Consider the following 24,724-nt stretch of genomic DNA (forward strand, 5'->3'; position numbering starts at 1 on the left):
CTGATTAGGTTATATGGATTTCCATTCTAGAAACAAACAATGCCACACATTCATTACTATTTTCCATTGTACCCACCTCACTCCCTACATAATATCTAAAACAATTCCATTATAACTAGTTTTATTTGGAAAAGAAAGCAGCCAAAAGTTCTAGTGGGTTGGTTTTACTTGATGTATTTGTTGACAATGGTCCATAAACATTAGAGGGTTTAAAGGAAACAACTTTACTCATTACAATCTCTGGTCAGATCATTATACCTGATCAACCCTCCCTTCCACTGGCTGAATTAAGAATCTCCACAGCAGCTATTAGAGAACTAGTTTTGATTTTAGATATCCTTTTTCTTGTATGTTCAGCCCCTACAAAAAACCCTCATAAGAGGCATAGACTAAAAAAAATATAGATTTAGCCTGGACCGAAATGTGGTCGTGGTCTGGGCATATAGTATTTACTCTTCCAAAAAATCTGGCACACCAGATAATTCAAGTTTTTAACTTGTAAATGGAATGTATGTGGCCCTGTATCTACACTTAGTGTTTTCAGATAAAAAATAATTTTGTTTAACTGCCACAGATGTACAGTACATTGTATGCAACTGGTACTTATTCTAAAACTGTCCTGTGACAAAGTGCATATCTGGTCATATGTAACTGGCATGCTTCCTGACATTACTGGCATGACCAGATTCCTTCTTCGAAGTGAAGATTCTTGGCTAACTCTTAGTTTCGGCTGGAGGCACTAACTGAAATATTTTACAAGCCTTGGTGGATATTATATTATGGGATATTAGCAAATTAAAAAATGGATGCAAAGATTTGTAGAGATGTCCTCGTGGAAAGATGTATAGCCAGATTGCTCCTTTCTTTTGTTTACTGTTGTGTGTTATATTATTCAATCAAAGCCTACTAAAAAGTTTCTGAATAAAAGAGATGAACACCTTTAAACGTTAAATTATGACGAATTACCTTAAATCATCTTCTATTAGTCCCTTAATGTCTTAATGAATCAGAATTATTCACAGTACTGTACAAACCCAATAGCTTTTCCCCTTTGTGTAAGCTTATTCCAGGTTTAATAAAAAGAAGGACCTCATTACAGTCCTGTTCTGTCCACATACCCAAATAAAATAGGTTCTGTTTCTTCACTCTTTTATGGATATGGAAGTTACACAGTGACTTCCTAAAAATGCCAAAATTAATCAAAATGATCTTATATAACACTAAAGAACATTCTAACTCAAAGAAAACACAATGTCCAAGAGAACTAAGGACAAACACTAATGTTTTACAAAATATGTAACCAAAAACATTATTCCTCACTTATACCACAGTATATATCAGCTCTTAGAATATAATTTCACTCACAAACCTTGCTTAAGTGAAACAGTCTGACATTGATTTTTAATGTAATTCAATTTCAACATCGAATGGTTTCGTCACGATTACTATTTGCAAATACTAAAGTTCAATGAACCTGAGCAGTTTAAGCTGTACATTACATACCAGTTGGTTAATCTTTATATAATGAAAACTTTTTTACAACAGATTTTAATTGACTTCAGACAAATGTCTGCTGAATATCTGTATTGTTGTGAGATGTTTAGTTTATAAGTTTAGTTATTTGTAGCGCTAATCTTTAGTAAGTTCTAGATATTTGAACCTGACACTAAAAGGGTTCAGTCCATATTCTTTTTTACTTGTACCTGCACCTATTTTTACAGTTATTTTTTTGTAAAGAAAGAAGTACTTTTATGAAAAGCAAATTGCACCATTTTTAAAATGTATGTTAATCTTTGCTTGATTGCATTTGGTAACATGAAAGTCAATCTAAGTATTTAATAAATAATAAGCTGAAAGACTGTTACTTGGGGAATTTCATAGCTCTTAAAAATCCAGGTAACTAACGTCACTCTAATAGACTTATAATGCAATTTAAGACTTATACAAAATTAGAAATTCAGAAGTGGAGTAAAGTTTCACATAAAAATGGGGTCAAGAAAAAGTGGAGTAATTGTATACAAGGATAATCTTGATGATTTAAAAGTAACTTACATCTGTGGAAAAGAAGCTAAATTAATGAACAAAGGAAGATTGCCTCTCTAGGTCCTTTGAGGTACCTAGATATGCTTTATGTTACTTCTGATTTGAAAAGTTCATAAAAATACCACGATCCTAAATGCATAATCTACAGTATGTAGAATTTCACTCACGTACAATGAGCTGTAGCAGAACTTCAGTGAATTAATTTAAAAACCTGCAAATTTAGGTTGATAGACTGCCTAAATTTCAACCACATCAAAAGGCACAGTGAACACAAACGTTAACTTACCTGGGATACTGATATTCATTTAATTTTGCATTGTTGAGGAGTTACACCGATAATTGCCTTGCCTGAAGTTAGACGTCCTTTTTCCCTTCAAACCAAAAATCTAAAAATAAACTAAAAGAGAGAACAGAATGTTAAAATCAATTCCACCTGACAATGCAGCTGCTTACACATCAGGATCTTCACAGGCACAAACCTATTGCAACAATTAAAATCCTGTTCACTTTGTTCTGGGGTAAACTTAGTCCCTAAGATCCTGCATATTCATTCGTATTTACATAGTAAACAGTGGAAAATTAAACAGAGCTACTTCTTACAAAGTATTTAATATTAAAGGGGAATTCTAACACTCAGATTATTCACATAATGAAAATAATGTTTTGAAAATAAAGTACACAATCCCTTCCTAACGTCCTCCATGACTGTCATACGTAGATAAATGTCCTCATACATTCTGACTTCATATTTACTGCTCAGTTCCATTTCACACTGCAGCTCAGGTGATATAACTGGCTGCTTGCTTTTTACAGATTCCTGTGGTTTTGAACCTTGACACCAGAACAACTGGGGCCTTAAAAAGTCATATCTAATGTACAGTTAAAATAAAGCAGAAAGAATCCTATCATACTGTTTGGACTGTTCATTTCATGCATGTTGTGCGCTTAAAAATACCAAAAACACCTAATTAAAGGCACATAGTCAAACTGCCACATAAAAACCAGCTCAGCCTCCTCATGCTTTCCACATACCTTTGGTGCACCTCAAAATGTGCTTGACAAGCTGCCAAGGACTGACTTTCGCCCAATTGGCGAACACACTGTGAACTCCTTCTGGTAACACCTAGCTATAACAACATGGGCTGCCAATTTCCTGCCACTTGTTAGTGGCTGCAGGAAAGAAATGAAGACAGAGCAAGTTTTAAATTTCTGAGACAAATTGAAAACTATAATCTATTTCTGTCAGAAAAAGGCCCGACAGCCCCTACTCCATTCTGTCTAATGAATTAAAAAAAAATCCTTCTTTCTTAATTTACCTAGTTGCTATGGAGATTGAATAATGTCTCCAAGGCTTCTAAACCAACAAATTATATTGATAAGACAACTAATATGCTATCAGCTAATTTTATCCTTCTTTAAAAAACATCTTTAGCAATTAACATAAAAACACACAACACTCAAAACTGTTTCTTTTTAATTGGTAATATGTTCCAGTCATTTTATCTACATATATCAAGATGTTTGCCCACACAAATTACAAATATTTAATGAACATTTTCCTAAAAGATAAGTAATGTTGCTAATACCCCTATCTGAAAGCCAGCAGGAGGCAGATTTCATTAACACTAATAAGAACTAACCAAGGACACCTCTTATCACCAAGGCCAGTTGACACGTCACATTTATATTAATGACAATATAATATGTCATGCATGCAGGATAATGTAAGTGGAATTCTTTTGCAAAAATAAAAAAAACAGTCTAATCAGTAGGTATTCTTTAAAGAGGAACAGTTAGCAGTTAATACTACTGTATACTGAAAATTATTTTTCTCTCCTCCATGACTTATGGTTACAATGTTGCTCACACTCTTTAATGATTTGCTTCGGTTTTATTGTATTGGATAATCCTGCTTGTGTAATTTGTGTAAATAACTGTGAAAATGTTCTATAACAACTTGTGAAGGGTGCTATCCGAAAATAAAAACGCCGCTTGAATTGACAGAAATGTACCTTCTTTCTTTCTACTTTTCAGAGTGGAATTAAATTTGTTCCATTAGCAGCTTCACAATTCAAAATTCTTTAATTTTTTTTTTCTATGAAAATTCATACCCACAATTCCACTGTGTCCGGCTCATAAAAAAACATCATGTTCTTTAAAGGATCTTTTTTATTTTTGTGATTGTTGCCATGACTAAGTGGAAAAGTTATTGTACAGAGTAAGTATTTTAAAAACATATGACAAAATGGAAGAGTTATGTAAAGAAACCACAACTCATAATATTTTCAAAAGGCCCACTTTTGATAGGCAGGGTGCAAGAATGCCAAGAAAAGCTACTGCTCAAGTGCTGGAAGGTGCTGCTTGTTCCTAGAGAGCAGTTTTGATAAAGTGCTCCGAGCAAATGGAAATTCAGTGCTTAAACAATTACTGCAGAGAGGAAAACGAGTATTGCTGGCCAACTGCATGTTGTTAACATACAGTATGTTTTAAAACACTGCTTACTACAGTGACTGTACAATCACTAATTATGAATCAAGAAAACTAATTAAAACATAAATGAAACAGTTCTGAAGAGACATTACTGCTGCAGCACAGCAGCACAAATTACAAAGAAAAAAGTTGGTTGGGAGGTGTTTAAGTTGCCAAAAACTTGGAATTGTGACCATCAGCTGCACCTAAAGTATGCATACCATGGTGAAGTTAGATTGATATGGTTTTGTAGCAAACACTCTGCCCCTCTTAATGTTGAATTTAATATTGAAATTCACATACAGTAACTGCTACACTTGGCCAACTGAAATTTGTGACCATAACAAGGAAATTAAGTCATTTTGACAATTTGTGACTTGTCAAACTAATTGTGAGAAGCCAATTTGATCAGTAAATAGCCAATGTGCTAAATTCCAGATATGTTGCATTATTCAGAACTATTTCACTTATATTTATATCCCATATTCTGATTATTTGTGAGCTGGAAACTCACATAAACTGCAGTATTTGTCCTAAATAGACACAGCTGCATTGAGTTAAGTGGAGCTAACAAGCTATTCCAGCTGCAGATGTGCCTGGTCAATACCCTGGGGAAGTGTCATCTTGTCAGTTTAGTCTTGTGTTTCATGGATAAATTCTCATCTTCTGAATAATAATTTTTAATCATTGCATAATCATAGACTTATACAAAGCTATTCTAGTAGCATTAAAAGAATGCATGCCTTTATGATCAATGTACTGGTGTACTGTATATTCTGAATTGGTGCTTCTACCTGCACATATGAAATTAATTTAAAATACACTAGAAATCCCAGACATATAATGGAATTTGTGCCCAGTTAGGCTACATCTTGTAGTGAAAAACGAGTACTCAGTAAGTTTTATTCAATCTGCAGTAGGGTTATCTTATGCATAGTGTAATTTACAGCCAGTGCCGGCCCTAGATTTTCAGTCCTAGGCAAGACCTTGGAAAGGGGCCCCTCCAGATCACAATTTGCACATACACTACTATTATCAGCTCCCAACACAGCCATATTTTACTACCTAGAACAATTCAATAAATTATATACACAACTAGAAAACTTATTAATCAGTTCTTAAAGAACACATAATAAAAAGGTTACAAATAAGAACACAAGCCACACATTTTACAAAGACAACATATTTTGCACAGTTTTGATTACACTGTTATTGTTATTATGTTACTGTCTATTGTCTTGTTTTCTGTTCTATTTATATACTGCACCTGAGTGACTAATGAGAAACACGTAATAGGTTTATTCCATGCTGGAAAAAAGAAGAAAGAGAACACAACGTTTCGGCCGTGGAGCCTTCTTCAGTCTATTACAAACCCAGTTATCATTTCACCCCAAACCCCCTAAAACTCTCTTCCTTTTTCACAGTTTCTTCGGCTACGACGACTCTGCAGTGATAACATGGATTTCCAGAACCAAGCACTCGAAATGTACTCCTTTTTCATTAACAAAGGATACCCCACCCCTGTTATTGACAGAGCCCTCATCTGTCAAAAACAGCCACCGGACCATCAACTCGGTCAGGAACCCCCGGCATAATAACCACATTCCTTTGGTGCTTTGGTACACACGAAGAAGGCTCCACAGCTGAAACGTTGTGTTTTCTTTCTTCTCTTTACAGCATGGAATAAACCTATTACTTGTTCCTTTGTAGTATTTCATTTGGTTTTGTATCTGTCGGATCCATGTAACTAGCGAACGGGAGACACGCCACATTTTCAAGCTAGACATGTAGACTACTGTGGTGTAGTCTAGTTAACGATTACGTTTTCTCCTGTATTTCATTAAATGGGGGTTTTGTAAACCAAAGCTGTAGCTTCTGAAATGTATTACGTACTCAATTATGATTGTTAATTTTTTGACTGGACTTCCATTATGATAAATTCACAGCAACAAAAGAAAGAGCTGCTATATGGAATTTTTCACTCATTTGAATTTGCCGTTTAAAAATATGTCGTGTTGCACGTTGATGGAGCACCCTGGTGGCCTCAGGGCCTTAGAGTCTCCTAGTTTGCCTTGCCCAGCAGGGTCTACTTACGGCCAAGAGGTTAATATCCACAGTGCCACCAACACTGAAAGGAACTAATGGTCGTTCTTACAGGTACTGTACATCTACTGCAACAAGTGTTGTGTGATCTCCTTGTTACTTTCTACAGTTTATGCAGCCACTGTAATTGGAAGATATTTTCCACACTTTCTTTGTTATGTCAGAGGTGCCCTGCATGTCCCTTTCAACATATATGTGAAGTGGCTGTTGCTGACTCAATGGGGGTTTAATTTATATACAATATTTTATTTACTTAAAATATATGAACACTCGTTTGCACTTAATTTACAACAAATGCTGTCTACACTTATAAATTCACACTTGAGTGTTTGCTTCTGTTTATAGTCTGCACAATTGCCTACTCTGCCGATGGCACTAAGAATGCCAGAAAAGCCGCTTTAAAAAAAAATGAAAATGCAACACACTAATATTAAGACATATTTGGAATCACAATCATTTTGCAAGGAGTTGTTTATGAGCCTCAAGAGTTATGGTAACCACATTTGCTAGTTCTAGCACAGAAACTCTGTACCGAATTAAGCTTTGCCCCCCCAATAATTGGGCATTAACATATTTGTGTCTAGCACAGTGCTGACAATATTTTTTTTTTAAATAAGATCCATATAGAGGAAGTGCACCACTCCAGTTTTAAAACAATTAAGCAGTAATTAAGATAAAGCAGAATACACAATAACAACAGGGGCATCACAGTATACAGAGGACAAACACTGTTGAAGCAGTGCAAAAAAAAAATCCTTACATTATGGCAATGAAACCTACTAGTGTTAGTTAAGCATTTCACTTGCCAAAATAAATCATCTGCCATTCCTGTGATTAACACAGTCAAGTCATTGTACTAAAGCAATGCTCATTCTGCCAGTATGTCAAAAAATGTAATCCAGTAGCAGGCGACTGCATTAATGAAAACTAGAATTGGCAAGAGCAATAATTGGAATCCATTTTAAACTGCTGGCAACATACTGATTGGAAAGCATTAGAGAGAAAAAATCTGGCAGTAACTGAATGTGGGCATGGACGGTGCAAAGAAAACCTTTGCAGGGTTCTTACTGAACACTTAAGCAAAATAACACTCTCCTTTTAATCCACACTGCGATTAAATGAACTTGTGTTCAATGCAGGTCACTGCTTGGAAATAGGATTGTCTTTGACATATCAGTTTTGAAACTTGGCAAGGATCTGTCATTTTAGGCTTCCCTTACTTAATTTCTATTAGAAAACATCAAATATGAATGCTGAAAACCAACAACAAAATAAAAAAAACTAAGAATATTATTTATGTATAACTGCTTAATTTGTCTTAGCAGCATGGAAGCAGTCATTTTGCTTTTAGAAATGATAGCTTTTTACAGCATATGGTTTACAGATGTTTGTAGATATATATTAGAATTAGAGATGAAAATCTAATTAGGTTCCCAGTCAACTGCACTATTGTGATACTTAACAACAAGCTATTATTTTTTTTCATAATATTTAATAGAATCATACTGGATTTTATTGAGACACATTTTAGTTTTGTTAACAGAAAATAAAAATACTGAAATATAAAAACAAACAAAAAGTACCATAACGACAAGCATATGGCATCCCATTTACAAACATTCAGCTACAGATTTTTCATTTGCCATTTAAAAAAGCCTGGCACTAAAGCACTTAGCAATGTAATACATGTATAACTGAGTTGTCTCACTGATGTGCATTTCAAAACTTAACCCATTTTACTCACTATGCTGAAGTTCAATATAAATATATAAATGGCTTTCATCCATTTATGTGGTGAAACTGAAGCAGAAGATTATCCAAATAGTTTGAAATGTAGAAAACAGTAGCAAAAATAATTAAAAAGACAGCTCAACCTTTTTAATAATTTAGAAAAAACCCTAAATTGATTTAAAAGGCTTGTTCATACTCTTCTCTTTAGTGGACTGTACAACGTGGATTACACACAGACACATTTCTCAAATAATAAAATAATCTTAAAGGTTAAACATTTAATTCAGTTCAATAGCAGCGCTGCCAACACTATCAAAGGTCAGTTAGGGATATTCTGTCCAGAATTTATGAAGAGACTGTTTCAGGGACAAAGTAAAAAAAAAGCTTCAGGGATAGTGTAACACAACTAAACCACTGCTCTCTTATCTGGATAAAACATCAGTTCCTCACTGACAGCAATACACTGCAGACACCAGAGTATGCTGGGTCAGAAAGTACAATTGAGGACATTGTCAGTAACTTCAGGACACTGCAGCGTTTTAACATAATTGGTAGTAAAAAATAATCACAGAAAATAATGTTAAGTTGCACTGGACATTATCTTTGTCCCAATATTAAGCATCTTACTGCATATACATTAGAGCTCTTATTGGTTTCATACAAATGTTAGCATTTACCAGGCATTCTGGAGGTGAAACATGTCTGCTTTTCCTGCAAGGACCAAACAAGTCATAAGAAGCACAACTGACATGATGGTCCATTCAGCAGTCTAACAAATATTAGAGAAAGAAAGCACACATAAAGCCCAATATTACAGACTATTACATGTACAGATTAGCTTACTTTTGTGTGTTGTTTGCTTTCTTTATCGAGCGTGTATATTTGGAGTAATAGTATAATTAAACTGAATCTGAATTAGACATCATAAGATCATCTGCTATTATGCATTTGGTCTTTTCATGAAGACCAGCAATTAAAGTCACTGAAACAAGAAGTGCAGATTTACAATTCTATACTGTTTAAAATTGCAACATAGAATGCAAAATCCAGAAGCAAAATCATGCGAATCATGTGAAAACATGATTAGAAACACATACACATATTGTACTGTATAAGGAATGGTCAAAAGTGTTTTTTCCAATGACATATATATACACAAATGTATATTTTATTTAGTCTACAAATATGACATATTCTGTCACATGCACGTATTAGCTGTGATTTTCAACTTGAGATGGCATCAGTTATTCTTAGACATGCACGTGCTCCCACGCATGATATTCCACCCAGTTTAAATGCCTGCAAGATGTTACATGAGAACCTGCTGCTGTAACTGAACAGTAAAAATGATATTGTAAAGTCCTCCCTCTTAAAATGGTTACACTAACTTATTGTATAGAGTACTAAAAGGCTTTAATTGTTCAAACAACTCTTTCAAAAAATAAAATGATGTAACAAAATGTTAAATTGGTTATACTAAATGTTAAGTTGGGATACCTATATTACAGCACAAGAGTAACAACATGAAAAGCTACCAAGAACACAATATAATAATTACTTCGCTACCCTTTTCCAAAAAAACCCAGAAATATCTAGCTGAACAACACAAACTCTGCTCCAAACCAAAAGAGAAAATATTCAAATATATGAAAGTAGATAACAAATGTAATAGATGAAGCCAAATTGTGCCCACTGAAAGACTTTTGTTTTTTTTGGTTATTTCTTTTATATCTGAGCACTGCAAACTGTGCAGTTCTCACAAACACTGGGGATGGTGGAGTTTTTTTGGTGTAACGAATCCTGAGAAATAACAATAAAAGATCCATATTTATCTGATCAATAGTAAATGGGGTAAACACAAATCAGAAGACACAGACAATTCCAATAATGAAACAGATAACGAAAAAAAAATAGTATGATGTTTGGATTTAGATTGAGGGAGGCCTGGCCTCTGGACAAATAAGACAATTATCCCAAAAGATAACAATAAACCTAAATAAGATACTGAAACTTCAGCCTAAATCAATCAAAAAATACAGATAAATCGAAATGCTTTTCCCTTTAGTGACTGCACTTGACTTTAACTCAGCTGAGAGTTGATTCCAGGCAATGTGAATGAAGCAGTTGAACGTCCAAAAAAATGTCATGTAGTGGATCACCCAAAGTGCCAATGCAGAACAAAATCGAATTAATGCTGCTACAGATGAATATAAAATCCATTTTACACACAATTCTCATGGGAAGAAACAACGTTTAGCACTTACAGATACAGTGAACTCTACAACGTGGCTGCACAGGGGACAAGTGGGGACAAGGGTCAAGAGATATATTTTGGCTTTAAAACTCTGGATTAAAATGTTTGGATGACAGCCTGGTCATATAGACAAGGCAATATCAGCCCAATAGAGAAATACAAGTGTGGTTTTGAACACGTTGATTAAATATAAAATTATAATAAGCACCCTTCAAATCTTTATATCATATTGGATTAGTGTTGGAGTGAAGAACATATGCTTACAGTCTGAACCAGGGGTAGGATATCTCTATAAAACAGACGCTGAACACAGCACCAGAACTAGCAGGGGCCAATTTATACTCCCAATGATCAAGTGAAAACTCAGCAACAGCAAACTGGTTAATCACTGTTTGATTGTCATCATGCACTGTCAAATTATACTTCAGTTATAAGCAGCTCCAACAGCATTTTGATTACAGACTGAATGTTCATAGTAGCTTCTCACACCATGAATAAGTACTATATTATTAACATCCCCTTAATTTACTCCAAATTGGGATCCTCATGATAGGCTGCTAAACATTGAGGTGTAGCCAATTAGCTAATACCTAATATAGAAAAACGTATGGGGTGCATTCAAATTACCTTTGTAATAAACTGCACCCAACCAATAGTATGGCGACAGAACTAGCTTTCAAAACTGCAGCTTTACTTGCAAATATAAAATAATGCTTTTTAAAGATAATGTACTCCATAAAGCCCAGAGGTTCTATATCTAAAACACCTTATGTGTTTACCACCATGCAAACATTTACAATAGAAGAGTTAAACTGGAATATTATGCAATATTTTAACACCACCTAAAAGAAAACATTTTGTTACCATGAAACAGGGCATGACTTCGAGCAATATACTGAACCTCTACTACACAATAATGCACTATTTTGCGACAACTACAATTAACTACTCCATAATCATTAAGAGAACTGAGATGTAGATGAGCTCAAAGTGAGGGCAGTGGTGGTAACTGAAAGTACTGTATTCAACATTATCCAACAGAAATAAAATTATCCAACAAACTACCTTGGAAAAGATACTGGAAATTAGGGACTACCTTCAAAATCAAATGCCAGAAGAAAACTAATGTAAGTTTTTTTCTGCATTATCAGATATGTGACTAGGATTAACTCCACTATTCTCTACATGTCATTAAATATGATCTTTTGTAAGCCTGCAAAGACAAGTACAAAACAAAATCCAAATGTTATCCATGTAGAGCACTTGGTGTAATGACGCAAGCAGGCAAATGCACATCCCACTATCAAATTATACTATAATGTTGTCTAGAGTCTGTAGGTAAAAATAGTTCTTCCTTACATAGAGGCAAAAGGAATTGCTGGGCTGTGGATGCGATCCTGGGGCTTTGATGAACTGAAGCATTGTGAGACTGCAAGAAAACACAGCTCTGCCTTCTGCATCTGTCAAAATTAAATTTTGAATAACCACCCAGATAAGAGCATAAGAAACAGTACAAATGAGAGGTGGGCATTTGGCCGATCCAAATAGGTAGTTACTGTTAGCTAACTTACCTGAGAATCCCATCCAACCATTTCTCGAAAGAAGCCAGAGTATTCTCAAAATTAACAACATATCTGGAAAACTTTTTTGCAGACATCCATTACTATGTGTATAGAACAGTACCACGTATTCTCAATTTTACTCTTCTACTTGCAATTCCAAGTAGGTTTCACCTGTGTACCCTAATTCTTGTTCCACTGTTGATTCTGAAAAAGGTTCCAAGTGGAAAACCTGAAGCAACAGTGTCATCTGAGTTATTCACAATTAAATCTACTGCAAAGCTTTTTAACACATCTAACAGCTTTACGGTCTGACACCATAACAAGATATGAATAGCATTTATAATCCAAAGGCCTTAACTGACTTCAGAGAGTAGTAGTGGGCAAAAGAACATACTGTGTATTTGAGATTTGAGGTTTGAGATTTAGGGGGCCGAAGTCAGCAATGAGAAATAATGGTGGGATTAGATGGTGGAAATGTCAGTTTGTAGCATAATAGAGGTGGCTTCTGTATTTGTTTAAGATGTACTGTATTTTTTATGTTCAAGCAGACTATAAAATGGCACAGAGGAGAACCAGTGGCACTGTAACAGATCCCTCTTGAAGGGGGGAATCTGCAATATATCTGCCATATTAACCACCCCTCTGTAACCGGTATTAAGGCAGCACGTGGACCAAAACTGCAGTTTGTAACTGGGTTTTAATCCTAAATCTGTCAACGACTGCACACCTTATTTAAACCTGGTGTACCTTAGGTTAGAGTAGCAGTTGAAGTAACCTCGACCTGGTCAGTTCTGTTTAGGTCAGTCCTCTCCATAACTGCCTTCTTACTTACTGGCTAGCCGACAAGGAAACAACCAAGGCTGCTACTCAGCAAAAGCTTCTCCTGCTCTCGGTAACCATCTGTGTCTAGACGTCCCCTACTCCTTGACATCTCTCTCCTAACCCAGGCGGTCTTGAACCTTCCACTACTAATTAATGTCTCACCGAGAGACTGAGCTTCACCCTGAAGCTCCCAACACATGTATAGCTCAACCTCAGCTGACACCAACAGACATCTCCCTGTGAGGCGTATTTTACTCAGACAGCCCTGGTCTCTTCCTTAGTTTGCTTAGATCAGGATGTCTGCTGTGTTAGCCATTCAGGGATTAGATTGTAACTTGCCTCTTCCAGGGAATTAGTATTTCTGTTCTCTCAGCGAGACCTGGTAGCTCACTGACACACCTGTAAGTGAGGATCTTATCCATCCGGTGTCTCTTCACAAGACTCAGCTTCTCACAGCCCTCCTTACAATAAGTGAAGGTCTAGATCCCCATGAGCTGACCATAAAAACCTGCCCATGAGGCTCTGTGTCTTACTGCCAAACCTGAGAACGAGGGTCAGACTACCCTGCATTGACCATGACTGTTTGATAACTAAATTCTTATATACAGTATAGAGACGAGCATCACACAGATAATGCCAGCTCCCTAATAACCTTGTGTTTGTGCCGTTTATTCATGCATTTCTGTGTGTATCTGGAGTGTCTCTAACCTCCCTATGCCCTTACATACCCCGGTCACTGATGGGTGTGTTGAAGTGAGAAACATTGAGAAATAATGGGCTGAGCACTTCACCCAAGAGACCTAGTCATTGGTAGAAATTGGTATTTGTCCGCCTCCTGAATTTTCATTATGACATCCAATAAAAATCTGCTTTTGAAGAAATTAATTTCTACTGAATTTCTGAGAACTTAAAAGAAGAAAGAAACCCTTACCCAATATGCAGACTTTTGTTTTAAAAGTAATTTCTTAATTTAACTAAAATGTTTTTTGGTGATAGTTGTTTTGTAGTCCTTAATCATCCTAATAGAGGGATCTGAAGTACAACCCATGCCTAGAAAGTGCCTGCAGGTCACAATCATGATTCCTCAGTCATCATGATGCACTCAATTACAGTAGGTGGTATAGCTCTGTATTGGTGCTTATTTTTTAATTTTTATTTTGACATTCACTCAGTTTTCATTACTTAACCTCACATTATATCATTTATAGCATGATCAGCAATGATTGTTAAATCACTATTTACTTAACATGTCTCCAAAGGAACAAAAATATTTTAAAACTACTTGCATTAGCTCTTGCAATGAGAATAACATTTGACCACAATTTTGAACAAATATTTTGAAATCTTACACTTCAGCTCAGTAACGTTTTTTCCAGGCTTTTGAACATAAATTAACCTTGACACAGGTAATGTAAATTGTAAAAAAAACAATGTTAATTAAAAATTTAATCTAGATAAATGTCGTTATTGTTTTGCATAATAGTGCAATTTGTTACAGGAAGTTGTCTGAATTTATTAAATACTACCATACTGAATAATAAAGGGCAATAGAAACAAAAAGTAGAAGTGTTGTTTCAATTGTTATTCATGTGGTATTCATAAAGTAATCAACTATTCATCGTCACTACTGAATTTTAGTGTCTCTTACTTTTTTACTCATCTTTCCACTTGACTGACAATACTAAGGAATACATTTCTCTTTCTGTTGATTAGTAGGTGCCCACTGCTTTCACTTTAACATTTTGTGAAACCCATTACCAATAAATGACTCCTGACAACATTATTGTTTTTATTAATGGGTACATGGGCATACACATAATTAATCCTTATCCACGCACAAATTCAAAGAAAATTAAACTACATACAAAAGGAGCTTTCTGTGCTTGTGCGTTGTTGGGTGTGTGACAGCACCATGGTATGTTGCCGCCTTTCGCATAATATTACTACACAAGACAGTGCCACGTTGGCTTGCATTTTTACTATAGCCAGGATGGTATGAGTTAGGTCAGAGCTAATTCTGGATGTGGCTGAAACTTAGAATGGAATACAGTTATCTAGTTGTGTTTATAAGGCCTTACATCAACCTTAAATCACACAGTAGAATTTGGTGCAATATTAGAACTAGACCAACTTCACATTGAAATTACTGTTCTTGCTCACATGGGCAGTTGTGGCCCATTGTCAGTTTACGTAATATCAAAATTGTTTCTCTTCCCCAGTTTATGCACTCCTGTGGTAAAGCAATTAAATTAACAAAGATTTACATTGATATATCAAAGAGACCTGCCTCCTTATTTAATTACAGTACATTTTTTACAATGACAGAATTATTTTCTGGACATGGGAATGAGAACTTTCTTTGCTCAAATGGCTCTTGAATTTGCCAGCTGCACACATTTACCCCTGAAGCTCAATTTGGATCAGATTTTGCATGTCTGAGATGCCAAGAGGAACATAAAGAGGGACTCTTGATGGTGATGACAATGTAAAATGTCTTCAGAGCAACTGGAATTGATGATTTTTTACTTTAATTACTATCAACATAAATGTTATTATATTTTAAAACATTTTGCAAGCTACTGATGTTGTTTAAGTAATTATAAGCTTAAACCCAAGTCATATTCTGGATGGCAACACTCTATTGGCCATCTGATCTGTGGGCCAGATGTTTGACAGACTTTCCCTAAGAATTGATATTAGTAAAACAAAAAAATATAGAAAATCTTAGATATTAGATATATAGAAAACTGTCCAATCCTTCTATGAAATTTCGACTTTCTGTGAAATTTTAATTTACAATAATTACATGTACAATTTATTAATTATGTTAAGTGCAGAAATTGACTAATTTACTGTACAAAACATTGTAAAACTGAGAAAAATACTCAGAACAAATAGTGTTCATTTAAAAATATACATATTGCAAGAATTTATATATTTAGCATATAAAATGTTCTTATTAATTGAAAAACCCTTCACTATTTAAAGTCTACCTTGATATTATTAATGAATTATTTTTTAATTGATCATAAAGAACTCTCATGAGAGTAACGAATTTCAGTTCAGTAGAAACACATAAACTATGCATTTAAACACTGTTCTTTCATAAAATGTTCATTAGATGTAGATGAAGTCACATGTCTCTCAGGAGTGTTTCACTGCACCCCTGCTTAATGTTCTGCACCATTCTAACACAGCAATGTCTGCTTTTGGTATAAAATGGATTCAATTTAATATACTGGTATAGTTTATTTTTAATGTATTTTAACTTGCCTAATTTTAAAAATGTTATGAAGTCATAATCGCCCATCTACAGTTGAGGTTGAATAGTGAGGTCCGGTTTTTCAACATACTGTACTGTACAAAAGTCTTGAACTTGTTTCTCCATCCAGAAATTCAAAAGCAAGTCTAAACATTCAAATTTTAATCTGGAAATTGCATTCTGTTAACAGAAACACATAAAAACCCTAGAACCATCCTTACTTTGTCTACATGCTGTTACATCATTAAAACTCATACCTTAAAGGGCATTCCTTTAGATCTGCAAAAGATGAGCTATCATACCAAAAGTTACAGTACAGATGCAGCCACTCAGAATGCTTGAGATGTAATGTGGTGTGCTACAAAGAACGTGCCGCATTATGCTGCAAAGTAACTCCCAACACCTTTTTATTTTTCCAAATTATCTGATGCAGGACTGCACTACTTTGTATAACTGCCAGGTGGCACAGTAAATGCTTAACAGGTCAAGTTTCTAACATAATGTACATACTGTACCATTAGTAATCTCCTGAGCTAGTCATACTGCACAGTGAAACTAACAGAATTGTTTTTTATTTCATTAATTTTAATAAATTTTCACAAATTGGTATTTGTGTATAAATAGAAACCATAATCTTATTTTATATTTAGATTGTAAAATATATTATACATAGTAGCTTTATAAACATAGTATTTAAAAGCAAATACCTGTACATTAATAAAAGTTCAGTAGTTCTGAATGAATAGAAGAATGACTTACAGCCATGTACTCTAACTTCTTTAGTGTGAGGCAATGGTTGCTCAGAAGAAGAATTCTTGTCTGTCGTGCGAAATGTCTGGGTTCAAATTCTGACTAATGCCCAGGCCTGTGGGGATAATCCTTCTCCAATAATAAAATTTAATTTGTATAATATACTGACATTTTTATTAATTTTATATATCACAGTACATTAAATATTTAATTAATATTAACACTTGCAGTCTTGTGTCTTTCATACTGTATGAGTGTTCCTGCTCAGGACTCCAGCTGCAAACTGCAAACAAAATATTTCTATCAAAAACTGACTAGCTGAAGGGTGAGGCCGTTAATCACTGTCTGCAGGACAGAACACAGAGCGAGTGTCTCATGTGATCCATCCATCCATTTTCTAATTTTTTTTATCCAATAGAGGGTCACATAGACATTGCTCATAAAAACTTGTTTTGTACAGGAGCCTACAGTGGAGGGGTTAACGTGCTGCAACCCACATTCGCTAAAAACGATCAAAGCACTAATGGGTTTTTCACCTGGAAGTAGTCCATTTTAAAGAAAAGCAAAAAAACTGAACTAGAAACTGTAGATTGTTTAAGTAATGGATTCTGAAATGCACATGGTAACACATATCACTAATCTAGCAGTAGGACTGTCATTAAAATAAGGCACTGTACTGAGATTTGAGACTCTAGCATTATTGTTTCAATTCTGGGTGTTAAGTGTTGTAAATCTGTGCATCCAGAAAACGAGTTATTTAAGTCTTGTTAATGCATAAAATGTTTCCTTTAGGTCAGTGGTCACTATGCATTTTGTCGGAATTTCTAAGTCCCGCCTTTTTGCTTTGTTCTGTTAATTCCTACTTTGCTTTAGTAATAATTTACCACCAGCTTCCGTTGTTTTACTGTTTTTGTTTGAGGAACCATTTGGAGCTTATACTGCCCTTCAAATTCAAACAACATAAATCTGCAAACATATTACATATTCATACCCAAGAATGTGATGGGCAGGTAAAGTCTAATTCACATTACAGCATGACCCGTTCTCACTGAATTTCTCATGAAATCAATGTCTGTCGCACCCCTCCTCCACTCTTCTCACTCTACAAGGGGTTCCAGCGTCCTTGTCATCAAAGTGGGGAAGAGGAGGGAGAATGTTGCATAACATCGCTTATCTTAAATGTTTGTAGTTTACTTTCTTTTTAATACCACTTTCTTCATTTAGATTTTAATGATAAAAACATGTTTATATATAATGGAACAGGTAATGGGTTTATTCCATGCTGAAAAGAAAAGAAAGGAAACAAAGTTTTGGCCATGGAGCCTTCTTCAGGTGTGAGCCTTCTTCTTACACCTGAAGAACGCTCCACAGCCGAAAAGTTGTGTTTCCTTTCTTTTCTTTTCACCTGGAATAAACCCATTACCTGTTCCTTTGCAGCCTACGCATGCTGACACAGCTACAGTGCCTTGCGAAAGTATTCGGCCCCCTTGAACTTTTCAACCTTTTGCCACATTTCAGGCTTCAAACATAAAGATATAAATTTTTTATTTTATGTGAAGAATCACCAACAAGTGGGACACAATTGTGAAGTGGAACGAAATCTATTGGATTTTTGAAACTTTTTTAACTAATAAAAAAATGAAAAGTGGGGCGTGCAAAATTATTCGGCCCCCTTGCGTTAATACTTTGTAGAGCCACCTTTTGCTGCGATTACAGCTGCAAGTCGCTTGGGGTATGTCTCTATCAGTTTTGCACATCGAGAGACTGAAATTCTTGCCCATTCTTCCTTGCAAAACAGCTCGAGCTCAGTGAGGTTGGATGGAGAGCGTTTGTGAACAGCAGTTTTCAGCTCTTTCCACAGATTCTCGATTGGATTCAGGTCTGGACTTTGACTTGGCCATTCAAACACCTGGATACGTTTATTTGTGAACCATTCCTTTGTAGATTTTGCTGTATGTTTGGGATCATTGTCTTGTTGGAAGATAAATCTCCGTCCCAGTTTCAGGTCTTTTGCAGACTCCAACAGGTTTTCATCCAGAATGGTCCTGTATTTGGCTGCATCCATCTTCCCCTCAATTTTAACCATCTTCCCTGTCCCTGCTGAAGAAAAGCAGGCCCAAACCATGATGCTGCCACAACCATGTTTGACAGTGGGGATGGTGTGTTGAGGGTGATGAGCTGTGTTGCTTTTACGCCAAACATATCGTTTTGCATTGTGGCCAAAAAGTTCGATTTTGGTTTCATCTGACCAGAGCACCTTCTTCCACATGTTTGGGGTGTCTCCCAGGTGGCTTGTGGCAAACTTTAGACGAGACTTTTTATGGATATCTTTGAGAAATGGCTTTCTTCTTGCCACTCTTCCATAAAGGCCAGATTTGTGCAGTGTAAGACTGATTGTTGTCCTATGGACAGACTCTCCCACCTCAGCTGTAGTTCTCTGGAGTTCATCCAGAGTGATCATGGGCCTCTTGGCTGCATCTCTGATCAGTCTTCTCCTTGTCTGAGCTGAAAGTTTAGAGGGACGGCCAGGTCTTGGTAGATTTGCAGTGGTCTGATACTCCTTCCATTTCAAGATGATCGCTTGCACAGTGCTCCTTGGGATGTTTGAAGCTTGGGAAATCTTTTTGTATCCAAATCCGGCTTTAAACTTCTCCACAACAGTATTACGGACCTGCCTGGTGTGTTCCTTGGTCTTCATGATGCTCTCTGCGCTTTCAACAGAACCTTGAGACTATCACAGAGCAGGTGCATTTATACAGAGACTTGATTACACACAGGTGGATTCTATTTATCACCATCAGTCATTTAGGACAACATTGGATCATTCAGAGATCCTCGCTGAACTTCTGGAGTGAGTTTGCTGCACTGAAAGTAAAGGGGCCGAATAATTTTGCACGCCCCACTTTTCATTTTTTTATTAGTTAAAAAAGTTTCAAAAATCCAATAGATTTCGTTCCACTTCACAATTGTGTCCCACTTGTTGGTGATTCTTCACATAAAATAAAAAATTTATATCTTTATGTTTGAAGCCTGAAATGTGGCAAAAGGTTGAAAAGTTCAAGGGGGCCGAATACTTTCGCAAGGCACTGTACCTACTTGAACTACTTTATATACTGTACAATGGCTTTAGTGATTAGTATTTAAAAGCTTAAAAGCTTTTAAATGTTTATGAAGAAGGTGGAGTACCGTTGTGTACCTTATTTTTTTCTTTTTAGTTACCACTACCAGCTACTGTATATGTATATTACATTTAGATTCATAAATTAATTGTTATTGTTAATGATGTTCAGAGACATTATTATAGTTTGGTTATTTTTAGTCACCAAAAATTTCCCTTTAATTATTATTGATTTCATTAATATGATGAATGCTAATTTTGTAAATTATTATTGTAAATTAATTTAGTTAATATGATTCTGTATTAATATTCCATATGACGTGGATTTAAAGAAGTACAGCAGTAAAAGAGATTAAATGAAGCAATTGTTTCACTAACATCTTACGAACCACAAGTGCCACCTGTCGATCATCTTTGGCCAGTGAATCACCCATCTGAATTACACTGCAGCACAGCAGAGCACAGCACACTCAAGGTTTGCCATGCATCTGAATGTCTCCATCTGTATGCCAAAATCATTAAAAGTAGGTTTTCTAACATGCAATGAAGAATTACATATGGGAGGCTGTTTGCCAGAGCACCAGGTGGTTGACTGAAGACCCAGCAACTATATTATAGAAAAACAAAATATCTGGTATATACTTTATGCAATGTAATGACATGAAGATGCATACTTATAATTTGAAATGTAATCAAAAGGGAACATCACCACATTTAACAATGTCCTTTGAAGTTATGTTATTTTTCCAGATGAATAATTTTTTACATTTTTAATATATATATTTTTATTAAAGGGAAGCACTGAAATGGTTACAAACATTTCAGTGTTTCACTTGGCCCATCTAGTGTTTTGAAATGCCTTGCATCGATATTCAGATTTTTGCTATGGTATCCCATTTTGTAACTACAGATAAAAACAAAAACAAAATGTTCATTACATATTGGCAGCAATTACAAACAAATATATTTATTTTATTTTTTTTAGTGTGTTGTACTTCATGATTTTTAGTTACGCCTTTGTCTGTATCATGTTTGAGACCTGCTCGATACAATTTGGAACCCTTGTCAGACTTGCTCAAGTTCTCTCAAGTAGTTTGGAGACTGCTTACGGACAGCAGTTTTTAGATCCTTCCACAGATTCCCAATGTATCTTTCAAGTCAGAATTATGACAGATCCACTCAAGGAAGGACATTCACTTTCTTATTCTAAAGCCACTCTACCATAGCTTTGACCGTGTGCTTAAAATGTTTGTCCCAATATTAGATCTGAAGCAGGTTTTCCGCTAAGATTTGCTCAATTTATGTTCTCCGCAGTCTTGACAAGCTTCCCACTGCCCATTAATGAGAAGCAGAACTATAATATAATGCTTCCACCACTGTGCTTGAACGCTACTGAATGAGAGATACGCTATATTGGGTTTGTATCAGATGTAATGCTTTGCATTTAGATCACAAAGTTACAGTATTGTTTTGTCTGACACGTTGGCAATATCACTTTAATACTCTGTTGCAAATTCCAAGTGGTTTTTCCACTTTTTTGTAGCTTACTTGACTGGAATCAATGAACACAAAATACATTTGCACAGGTTAATGAATGAAAAAACAACACTCTTTCTCTTTAATGGCATTGATTCAAAAATTTCTCCCCTTCACTGCAAAAAGATAAATCAGCTGTTTTTTATGTTGTGGCCGTGGTTTAAAAGTTTTTCTCTGTATTTTTACATTTTCCATACACCTAACAGGTTTGGATTATGGTTGACAAAGCCGACTCTGTCTCAATGTGCAGGCTAGGGGAACAGAACTTACTGTAAAAACATGTCAAAATACCTGAACTTGTGAAAAAAAGCTCTTATATTGCTCTTTTGTGAAGTGGTTGCCCGGTGTCTGCTCAACTGTGTCTTTCCTAAAATGTCAGTGGCATATGTAATGCCATAAAAAAACAACTTTGTGTTTTACTAAAGTATCTACAGTATTTTAAATATGACTTTAAAACCGCTTAAACGATTCTCAGTATATAATATTTATTATATAAATAAGAACTGGTATTATTTTACCTTTAGTCTGTCTGTTTACACTGTTTACAGTGACAGTACAAGAACTGAAACATTGTTTAATGCTAGTATTTCTATAGTGCTTATTATTATACAATGTATGTGTTGTGTCTTTTTATTATTAGATTATATCCTTTTCAATTAACTAAATAATAAACTGAGTTCTTTCTCAATCCTTCTTTAATGTACTCATTAAATTTTAAATAAAAAAATGATTTAATAGACTTTGTATTTAAAAGACAAAATCTGCCCAAAAGGAATTTTGTCTGTAAAATTAGAAATACGAGACTTTCTCTGCAAAAACTCATGATAGGCGTTTGTGTTTCACATGGTTTGGCATTTTATTAGTTTTGTGTTTTTGTATTTTTTAAAATACATAACAATGTTGAAAAATACAAAAAATGCTCTGAAAACAAATAATTAACATACAAATAAATACTACATAGGTTAAAAGTTCAAGAATATCAGTAGTACTGTAGGTCACTTGCGTATGAGCAATACTTGTTTGTTTTAGCTAATTATATATATAGTATATTTATGATATATGAAATAAAGAACTACAGCATTTATGATAAAAAAATGCACAGGAACAATTTCTGTTTTGATTGCAATTGCTAAAAAATAAGTCATAAGATCCAGAACGAATGTATAAAGTAATGTATAAATATGCCAGTCCGTTGTAGAGCAGACACGCTGACACAGTCACACATGCACACACCAGTGCCAGTTTTCCTGGAACCCAATAAACCTACAAGTCTTTGGACCGTGGGAGGAAAGTGGAACACCTGCAGGAAGCCCATGTGAACACAGGGAAAACACACAAACTCCATGCAGATATTATCCCTGCAAGGCAGCAGTGCTAACCACTGGACCACTGCGACACTCTTACATATATTTCTCTTATCATAGAGTGCTTTTAGGCTGGAAAACATCTTTTGTGATTTAATGGGCATTCAGCAATAGCAGACACCCCTTCCCCCCTAACAATCCTTAAACTGAGGGTTAACTGGGTTAAGCTGGATATTTGAACATACACATTAGGACCAAAAAATGCTTACTCTAAAGAAAACGTTGCTACAGGCAAAACCTGAAATACCTTCACTGTATGAACCTGTTAAAGTCAAACTCAATAGGTTTTTCATAATTTTGGCAATATATTTTATTCAAATACTTTTCCATTGTATAGATGGAAAAAGGACTTTAGGCAATGCGAAGAGAAAGGGTCTCATCTCAAAATCCTGAAAATGCTATACAGAGCATTTAATTTCAGTACTAGGACATGACTGTTTACCTGCAGAGTACTATCAAATTAAGTATCTTCAAATAATGAAAACTGCTATTAAATGATTTAACATTAATGATTTGTACCTTAATTATGAGAAATGTAAAATTTCAAAGATACTGTAATTCATGCAATTCACAGTACACATTTACAATTACAGAAAATATTTCACTTTTTAATTTCAAATTTGCAAGAAATTGTGACAGAATCCAGAGTATCTCTGAATTTGATAATCAAATAAACAGCACCAATTACAGTAAACCACCAACAATGGCACATAGAGAATCAATTTGAGTACATGGACTTCCGACAACAACTCTTGCCAATAACTCACATGTCCAATCAACTGTTGGTTCTCATGCAATGTATTTACTCCTTGGCAATCATCCACCACATTGTTTTACTGTTCTTGCAGAAATACCAAAAGAAGGTTTGTAGCAAAATATGTACAAATACCCACATATCTTCCACTTATCAACATGAATGACAAACCTGATTTTTATCATAAACTATTCCTGTAGAGCCACCATTCAACACAACTTATCCACTGTATTATTTTCCATTGCATCATTCCATTCAAACTTAAAACAATAGCTTTTTACCATCACTGTTGTGCAGCCATTGGCAGTTTTTGGTAGCTCTGTGAAGTTGGGCCCCCCTACAGACAGCTACATTTGTACTGGTTTGTACTGTTGAAAGTATGCTCTCCATGAGATACACAGACAGGGAGAGAGTCAGAGCACATGGTCAGAAATTCATACTGGGCCCCTGGAGCAGATTAAGTGCCTTGCACAGGGGCCCAACAGAGTAGGATTTTTTTGCCAGTAATTCTTCCAGTACCAGCAAGATGGCGCCGGTTTACATTGTGTGACTGTTTTAATCTTTATTTATACGTTAATGCTCTTGTTTTGTGTATTGTGTTAGCTAATGTTCAGTCACTGGACAATAAGACAGAAGAGTTACACTGTCAGATCAACGCAGAAAGGGACCTGAGAAAATGCTGCCTGGACGCCTTTAGAGAAACCTGGCTGAATGCATGCATCCCAGACACCGCCATCCAGCCAAAGGGGTTCACTGTTTACCGCATGGACAGAAACCACCAAGCACAAAGGAGGAGGCATTTGCTTCCTGATCAACAGGTTTTTGGGAATTCAGATTTCTAATGACCTTACCTGGATTGCAAACATGGACATTATCTTGAAGACGGCTCAGCAGCGCCTCTATTTCCTGAGGTGCCTCAAGCGATGGGGGATGCCAGTGCCTATGTTGGTGTACTT

The 24,724-nt window shown here is 35.5% G+C and overlaps 1 protein-coding gene across 5 annotated transcripts in view; it reads right to left on the bottom strand.

Moving 5' to 3' along the window:
• thrb (thyroid hormone receptor beta) overlaps positions 1 to 24,724 on the bottom strand; it is a 136,186-nt gene that overhangs the window by 63,387 nt on the left and 48,075 nt on the right. For all 5 annotated transcript variants that reach the window (XM_088601672.1, XM_088601668.1, XM_088601671.1 and 2 more), the window contains exon 2: positions 2,330 to 2,440. The gene's annotated coding sequence lies outside the window, so the exon portion shown is untranslated. The remainder of the gene's footprint in view (positions 1 to 2,329; positions 2,441 to 24,724) is intronic.

This window comes from Lepisosteus platostomus, chromosome 12, assembly GCF_059453375.1.
Source record: "Lepisosteus platostomus isolate fLepPlt1 chromosome 12, fLepPlt1.hap1, whole genome shotgun sequence".
Classification (NCBI taxonomy): domain Eukaryota; kingdom Metazoa; phylum Chordata; class Actinopteri; order Semionotiformes; family Lepisosteidae; genus Lepisosteus; species Lepisosteus platostomus.